Here is a 9,014-nt window from a genome sequence, read left to right on the forward strand (position 1 = left end):
ATTGCGCTTGCGTTGATGCTGGCAAGCAGTCAGTGGATGGAGGATATCCTGTCTCAGCGCACTGGAGCTCACCATGGAGCAGCAGGTGGACAGTGCAACAGTACAAAAAGAGCATAAAGAGCATTTACTTGTACTTACTTAAGCTCTGTGATAAGAATGAGGAGTAAATCTGAGAACAGTAGGCAGATGCACCTTCTGCTACTCTGTAAATTATATTCTTGCCGGGCCATTGTGTAAACTCTTTCAGTTTCCTGAGAGATTTCCTGATGGGTCACAGTACTGGAAGTGACAGCTACAGCTATTGGAAATAATGGCCCATAGCAGCAGCCAAACAAAATTAATGACAGCACTTTTTATTCAGGATAACAGTCTGGTAATCTGTATCATCACTTTAGAGTAAGTTCATACAACAAAAGCAAACAAGCAAACAGACAGTTTGGGCTCTGAATAAAATAAAGTAGAAAAAAAAAACACTCTATCATCATTATTTCCTTTTTTTCCCCCCCTTTTTTTTCAAGCAAAATGGTACAGATAAAACTAAGTGAATCTGAATAAGCATCACTGTGTTGTGCTATTGTAGGCATAGCTCAGAACAAACACTTTTCTGTCACCAGTGAATAACTGCGGGACACATTGTTGAAGGCATAACCTTTTCTCTACATGAGTGGTAATATAAGTACATGTAGGTTTCTTTACCAGGTTCTACTGGTGACTTCAATCTTGATCTAAAAATAAGAAAAAAATTCTCCATGACACCTCTACAGTACTACTTTTTATATCATTTGGTAGTTCTCCTACAAGACACATCAGCTAATGCAGTAATATGATCACTTGTATAATGCTTTGATTCTGACTCATACAACTAAACTGTAGCACTGTGTTCCCTCAAACACTTCACAGAGTCATAGAATATCCAGTGTTGGAAATTACTCACAAGGATAGAGTCATAGAATAGAATTATAGAATCATTAAGATTGGAAAGACCACTAAGATCATCTAGTCCAACCATTAACTTATCACTACCATGCCCACAAACCCATGTCCCTCAGTGCCCCATTTTCTTGAAAACCTCCATGGATGTTGACTACATCACCTTCCTGGGCACTCAGTATTGGTGAACCAAAGACCACTCAGGCAAATTCAACAATGCTAGCACTCAAGTCTGGCTGGTGTCCTGAGGCCATTCTCATTGAGTCCAGTTCCTGGCTCCACACAGGATCACCCAAAATTCAAAACCTGAATTGAATTTTGAATTCAAAATTCAAAAAAAAATTCTGAGAGCATTCCAAACACTTCTTGGAATGCTTGGTGCCATGATTGCTGCCTGGGCACCCTATTCAAGGCCCAACCACCTTCTAGTGAAGAACCTTTCCCTAACCCCTAGCTGCCCCTCCCCTGACACTGCCCCATGCCTTTCCCTCGGGCTCTGTCGCTGTCACAGAGAGCAGAACTCAGCACTGCCCCTCCACTCCCTGTGAGGAGCTGCAGCCACCATGAGGCCTCCCTTCAGCTCCTCTGCTCTGGGATGAGCAAACCCAGGGGCCCCAGCCACTGCTCATACATCCTGCCCTCCAGACTCATCACTATATTTGTGACCCTCCTTTGGACCCTCTCTAATTAATATTTATGCCCTTCGTATGTTGTGGCACCCAGATCAACACCCAGTGCTGGAGGTGTGGCTGCACTGGGAGAGGGAAGGACAACCCCTTCCCTCTCCCAGTGACAGTGCTGAGCCTGGTGCACCTCAGGGCACAGTTGGCCCTTTTGGGTGCCAGGGCACACTGCTGACTCACATTCACCTTGCCAGCAACCAGAACCCCCATATTCCTTTCTGTGGGGCTGCTTTCCAACCTTTCATCCCCTAGTCTCTACATATATCCATGGCTGCCCCATCCCAGGTGCAGAATTTTCTCTTGTTAAACTTCATGCAGATGGAGGTTGCTCAGCCCTCTAACTTGTCATGATCTCTCTGCAGAGTCTCTCTGTTGCTGAGGGAGTAAACGGTTCCTCGTAATTTAGTTGTAAGAGAAGGATATTTTAAATGCGGAGAAGAGAATCCAGGATGTTGTCTCTATCAGGAAACTAGAAAGGTAAAGATCATACCTCCTTCATTGTCTTGTGTCATGCCCTTGAAGCTATGGCATATAGAGTATAAGTAGAATACAGCTTGAAATTAGGGCGTCTTTAGTGGAGTGTCACCTGTCACCCATCTCTTTAGATTTCCATTATTCTCAGCACGGACCAGGGGTTCCAGTCCATGTCTCTGTTCATACAGGTGTTCTGTATTAATTCCTTTTGAAATGTTTACAGATATCTGTTATAGCTGCAAGGTCTCAGCAAATATATCAGAAGATACAGAGGAGATAAATGCTTTGCTAGACCAGCGGCTGGAGGGCGATACACCCAAAGGCTTCTCATACAGCTCTGACTGACTATGTTTAAGCAGCTGAATTGCAACCCTGGTTGACAGCCAGCTGAACTGTTTTCTAGGCTTTGTTAACAATAGGGACTAAATTTCTGTTGACCACAGCATGAGCTAAAACTCAAAGCTCATATTTGGTTGTTCAGTTTTCCAAGTAAATGCTTCCCAGTTTCTCTAAGCTAGGAAAGAGGAGTCCTGCGGAAATGGCTGAACTAACTCTGCACAGAAAACAGTTTTGATGGAAAAGCTAAAATCCTAGGTTTAGATAGCCTGGAGGGCTACCCTAAAGCACAGCCATCCCTCTTTCCTCTCCAACTCCTGTATTCATGTGTCCGTTCAAGGAGCAGAGCAGCCTCTCTGGGCATAAGCAACATTTTGCTTGTGTACCTACTCTATGCCACCAATGTTTTTCTCTCTTTCCCAAACACACACAGCTCATTACTGTTCCTATCCGAATTTCATGTTTTTATTTTGTGTGTAATTTGCAACATTTAACTTAAATAACTTGGAAACCATAAGAATTAACAAGTAAAGCAGTAATATGTCTACATAATTTGTTTGTTCATCATTAAATAGCATAATCCTTGAGAATTTATTATTATTATTAACACTGAAATGATAAAAGTATACAAATTTCATCTGGGGTTGTAAAAGCCTTTGTCAAGTTTCAGTCAAATGTTAATGGAAATATCCCAGGGTAGAAATTAAATTAAATTGAATTAAGGAATTTCTCTCTCAAATAGACCTTTTGTAAAATGGATACCTTCTAATGAAAGAAACAAATGATTCAATATAGATGTAAAAATTAATGATAACTATCTGATGCTATTTAAACAGACAATAATCATCAATAAAAGAAAGGTTTAACAAATGCATTTCTTCACAGAAATATATTAACCACTTTTCACAGTCTGGAACCTTCATCAATCAATAATAGATAGTATTTACTCTCTCCTGCTGGGGAAGCTTCTTTATATATTTAATGGAATACACTGAATGCAGGTTACTATAGTTACAGCAGAATTTCAGAATGAGTTTTGTTTTATCATAATTGCTGCATATTAGTATATAAACAGCTGAACTCCATCTTCCACTGGTAGCACTAATTTGTGCCTAGAGACAATTCTCTCCTCAGAAAATCGAACAACAGCGTAAAATATGCTGTAAGTTTGTGGTCCTCCCCAGAGGGAATTGAAAGTTTCTGCAAGTCAAGCTGTTTGTTGTTTAGAGCCTGGGACTGCTGGGATTGGTAGCACAGAAAGGTGAAGCTGTAAAAATCCATCACCAGCAGTAAAGGGAAATTAAAATTGTTCCCTACCCCACCCAAGACATACTGAATTATAACCATATTACTTCTCATCACTATTGTTTCTGAACAGGCCTGAACACTAATGAATTTGGCTGGGATTTTTACAGAATCCTAAGAGAGTTTGGAAACTAACAAGGAATGCAACATAGGCTCTATAAAGTTCCCAGTTTTATCTTCATAGTCTTTTCTAAAATAGGAAACTATTGTTCCCAAGTTACAGAGGCTAGCAAAGAAGAGCTTCATCATCATGGATCCCTTATGCAACTCCATAAAGATTAATACACACCAGATAACTGCTTTATCCTTGAGAGATATGAATTGTAAGAGTAATTTTTTCCAAGGAGAATTACAGGATTTTTAGAGTCTCACAGAAATACTGAGAGGCAGGAGATGATAGAATCACAGAAAATGTGTGGGAGAAGTTGGAATCTAACCCAGAAATTAAAAGACCTTAACTGCTAGCTCAATGCTCCCTGCGAGAAATTACTCACACAGGACTTCCATTGCGTTCCCATATTGTTCCATGTTGAGAACTAAGACAAATGAAATTTCCTGTAAGAGCTCTGTTGAAGTGCTTGAAAAGACAATATACCTGAAATTGTGGCTGTTATGATTCCCCGGGTAGAAGAAAAGTATTCCAAGAGTGGCCAAAGACTGACAGCCCAACAAGGTTTCTTCTGTTTCTTTAAAATGCCACAATCCTGCAAGTGAAATGAAAAAGGAAAGATGGTGTGTCATATACAATATGGAAGAACAAAACACTAATGTCAAGTCAAACATTGCCTTCTCCAGTGTGACAGCAATTGCACAGATCAGTGGATTCCAGGAGATGGTAGTCTTAAACATGGTACACTTTAATGAATACAGTTTTGTAACTGAAGATGATTCAAATGGCCCATTGCATAACCAAAACACTGAAAAAAAGGACAGTAACTTAGTGATACATAACATTGATCTTATAGCCATAAAAGGGAAATCTTTTCACTGACAGTATAAATGCCAAATTATAAAATTATACTACGTCTGTCTGATAGCTTTTCAAATAAACTTAGAGACAACTTATTTTCATATCAGGTTCTTTACTGTTTATGTTTTGGGGATCACTGTTAATCAAGTCAATGAATTAAAGCTTCACACTTTGTGGCTTTATCCATGTTCCAGTCTAACAGGGGTATATCCTCAGCCTTGAGCTTTTATGGACAGGCATGTCTAAGAAAATATCTACTTTCCTTTCAAACGTGAATGTAATAAATGTTTATATGTCAGTATTCTCATCTGTGTGAATACTCCCTCCCTGATAAAAGAATATCACACATATTGTGATATACCTGACTTTTCACATCCTAATAGTTTAAAAGGATCCCATACACAAAAAAAAACATTCCTCAAATAATTAAAAGTACTGAAAATTTTCTATCTATTCCAGGTCTGTCAAAAGATCATCTGTGAAGAGGAAAAAGGGCAACATGTGTCAGGTAAATTGCTATTTTTACCTCATCCAGTTCTGGGACCTGTTTATGCTTAGATTTACAGATGGCAGAATAAGTGATTTTTGTCATGCACTGAAGAAGAAACAGGTGCTTGTGCCCACCCAGGGTGTCTGTTTATTGCTTTTTCTGCATCTTACAATGTTTGGTTCATTTTTCTCCCATTATCCATTCTCATGTCTTTCATCTGGTAATATAAGATACTAGCTGCAAAAGTGCATTGCGAGGCCAAGTAGGATTTATGTGTGATAGTGCACAAATACACAGAAGAAGTGAGTCTTTCTCCCTAAATCTTTTATCCCAAATAGACAAGCTCTGGACAAAGAATGGGAAGAAAATAAAAGACAGTGTCTGGTCAAGACAGCATTCAACAGAAAAACTACCAATGAGAATGTAAACCAGTCTCTTTCATCCCATATTGCTCTTTATGGGCAGTTTTATGGTGACTTTTTTCCTAGCACTTTTGATAAATGCGTTTGTTATCAGCTTTCTCCCTTTGCCCATGTCCATAAAAGGACAAGCTCAGCCCTTAATTTAATGCTGTTGGTATGAGCTCAAGAGACAACAGGCTTCAGTGCATGAGCTGAATTTGCTACATATTACTTAGCAACTGCCATCTATCTTGCTTTCTAAAAGCTTAGGTTTTTATTTTGGCACACAAATGATCCATGGTGCATGACAGAATATATCTAGAATCTAAGACTTTATCTTATACAATCAGATAATGCTTTGGGTTGGAAGGGACGTTTAAGATCATCTAGTTCCACCCCCGCTGCTATAGGCAGGGACACCTCCCTCTAGACCAGGTTGCTCAAAGCCCCATCCAGCCTGGCCTTGAATGTTACCAGGGAGGGGGCATCCACAGCGTCTCTGGGCAACCTGTTCCAGTGTCTCACCAGCCTCACAGTAAAGAATTTCTTCCTAACATCTATCCAAATCTTCCGTCTTCCAGTTTAAAGCCATTCTCCCTTGTTCTCTTGCTACATGCCCTTATAAAAAGTCCCTCTTGCCATTATTGCAAGGAATTGCTGTCTCCCACCAACTTCATGCAAGATCAGATCTCCCACTTGCATCACAGAACTTCATGTTTTTCAGAACTGAGTTCCTGTTCCATATAACTTTTTTTCATAACTAAGTACATTTGTCTTCTTTAAGTTCTCCATTCCTGATAGCACCTGTGCATTTTAATGTAGACTATACCAAGAACTTCTTTATTTCTTGACTCCTTCCTTCCTCAGCTATGCACAAAATTAAATTTAAAAAATAAATGATGAAGAAATATACACTGGTAAGCAAAGAATCACAAGTGTGTTAAAAAGGCACTATTAATAAGAAATAGAGGAGGTGGGGGTTATCCTTTAAGAAGCATTGAACCATTGACCTTAAGAGTTTTCTATTACAGTCCAGAGAGAAAACACTAAAGCATCTCACCACAGGAAAGAAATGAGAAATGTTGAGGGCTGTTGACCACTAAATTCTTGTGATGTCTCAGCAAAATATTACTTAGAACAGGTGTTCCTTTAATTGTGTTACACTGGGGAAGTTTACAGTATTCAGTATCCTCCCAAGACGTACTAATACCTTTCTAGCGTCTCAGGAAATTATGTGTGGATTGTCGATGAACACAGAATAAAACTTCTCTCAAGCATGGCTGATTGGCTGATGATATTTTTAATTCAGCATGTGTTTCTTGTGTAGCTGGCTTTTCTAGAAATAAGGATGACTTTTTGGACTGAGCCCTAAAAGACTGTGTGTTATTTCAAGAGACCTTTATTATATCAAAATGCTTGAAGATACTGTTCCAGACCCTTAACCTTCCTATTCTCAAAGTGACAGGAGAAGTTTTACTTTTGAAGCAAAACCTCAGCTACTAAAGAGATCAACCTGAAGGGCAGGAAATCCCCGATAGGATGTATAATTTTAAGGCTCTAGGCCCGTACAGAGTGAGAACAGCTGTGAAATAATCTTTCCCACAATTTTAAATCCAGATGCTATTATTACAGCACAAACATAATATGGTCATTTTGCAATTTCAGTTAACAATAAAACATAACTATTAAATAAAAATGGAAAACAGATGACAAAAATAAAAATAAAATAAAATGCCCATGGTTATCAAATTTCCTCAAATTAAATGGAGGAGCAATTTGAAAAAAGAAAAAGAAAAAGAAGAAGAAGATTTGGAAAGAATAGAACACAGAAATGACCGGAATGCATTCTCCCAAAGTTATTCACATTTAGAGTTAGTATTTCTCTCTGAAACTGGCAAATTCTGCAAATAGAAACAAATATACAGAAAATAAGAAAAGTTTGGCAATTTGGTAAAACAGTGTGGCAATTGACACAGCTAGGTATCATTAAGTGCGCGGCCCTGCAGGAAATGCATGAATTACTGAATGGGATAAGATCTTTTCATATGTTTAGAAGACAATTTCATTAAATGAGGAGGAAAAGAAGATGGAGATGGGTGTTTTCTTTCACAGTGTCAACTAAGGAGGTTTCTTTTGTACTTCAAGTGAAGTAGGTACTTGAAGCCCTGACAACCTGCAGTGGAAATGAACTGTAAATAGGCAAGAAACACAGCAAGGTCACAGCTTCTGACCTTTGTGATTATCCAGGGATTTTTTACAAGCTACAAACCTTTTTCTTTCAAAGAAATTATTCAGTATAGAATTGAATTCAGTATGTCATTTCACACTAGAGCTGGGCAAACAATACTTGGGAAACATTTTAGCTACTAAATTAGACTCTTCTTTGGTTGGCAGATTATTAGCAAAAATATTATGATCTACATAAATGTGTTCATTTTCTTTTAATGACTGAGGCTTATTCTACAAACATTTGCAATCAACTTCCCTGTTGCAAAGTTTTCATTTAATTATGTCCTTGACTATTCAGCATGCATTATTTGTTGCTCAAAGGATGTGACCGGTCATCACTGTTTCATTGTGGCTTTCCTCCCTAGTTACCTGAAGCTTTTAATGTCCGTCAATTCAGTGGGAGAATAGCTGGGGCAAATGGCAGATTTTTATGTTCCTAAGCAAGTGTCTTTGGTTTTGTAGGTTCGTGGTTAAATGAACAGAGAAGAACAAAAAGAAATGCTGGCCAAATGCACGGAGGACACATGAAAATATCTCTGGGGGGAGCTGTGGGTTTAACAGGTCCTTTTAGTCCAGAAGACCACATGAAACCCACATTGTCATGGACCTACAGCCCCTCATCTTAATGTATAAACCGAGTCAAGATATTTTGCTGCTAATCATATCTCCCCCCAGGGACTGCATCCTTTGTCAGTGAACACAGATGAATTGAAAAGCAATTCAGGACTAGACAGAATGCCTGTCAGTTTCTTCTCCATTTTCCAAGCTCAATTTCAGACAAATAGTACCATCATGGTATAGCAAGTACTCAACAGCAACACTTCAAGCCTCAGAAGAGAAGAGAAACAGAACTGACGGTAAGACCCTTAATCAGGGTGCATGAACAAGCAGTGATTCAGTTTATTCTTGTAGAGCTGTGCTGAGACAAATAAATCTTTCCATAAAGCTACAGGAGAGAAAAATAAAAAAGTAAAAAAAAGGAAGAAAAAAAAAAGAAAGAACGAAGGAAGGGGAAAAAAAGCTGACCTGTTTTGAGCCCATAAGTTCAGATAAACCAAACCTGAAAGCTTTCCTGTAAAAGTCAAAAATCTCACAATCTCACATTTTCCAAGTAATATGTTTCTCCTTCTGAGCTTTTTTTTTTTCTTGTAGTGGTTATGACTTTTGTTGCTGTTTTAGCACTCCTTAAACATCAC

The 9,014-nt window shown here is 38.8% G+C and overlaps 1 long non-coding RNA gene across 2 annotated transcripts; it reads left to right on the forward strand.

Annotated features, from left to right (window-relative positions):
- Positions 1,464 to 8,769, forward strand: LOC110402753. 2 transcript variants are annotated; one of them, XR_002441295.1, is made up of 4 exons: positions 1,464 to 1,898; positions 1,976 to 2,090; positions 5,158 to 5,206; positions 8,281 to 8,769. It is a non-coding gene; the product is annotated as an uncharacterized LOC110402753 (long non-coding RNA). The 2 variants fall into 2 exon arrangements; XR_002441307.1 differs by lacking the exons at positions 1,464 to 1,898; positions 1,976 to 2,090 and adding an exon at positions 3,503 to 3,585.

This window comes from Numida meleagris, chromosome 1 (assembly GCF_002078875.1).
Source record: "Numida meleagris isolate 19003 breed g44 Domestic line chromosome 1, NumMel1.0, whole genome shotgun sequence".
NCBI classification, from domain to species: domain Eukaryota; kingdom Metazoa; phylum Chordata; class Aves; order Galliformes; family Numididae; genus Numida; species Numida meleagris.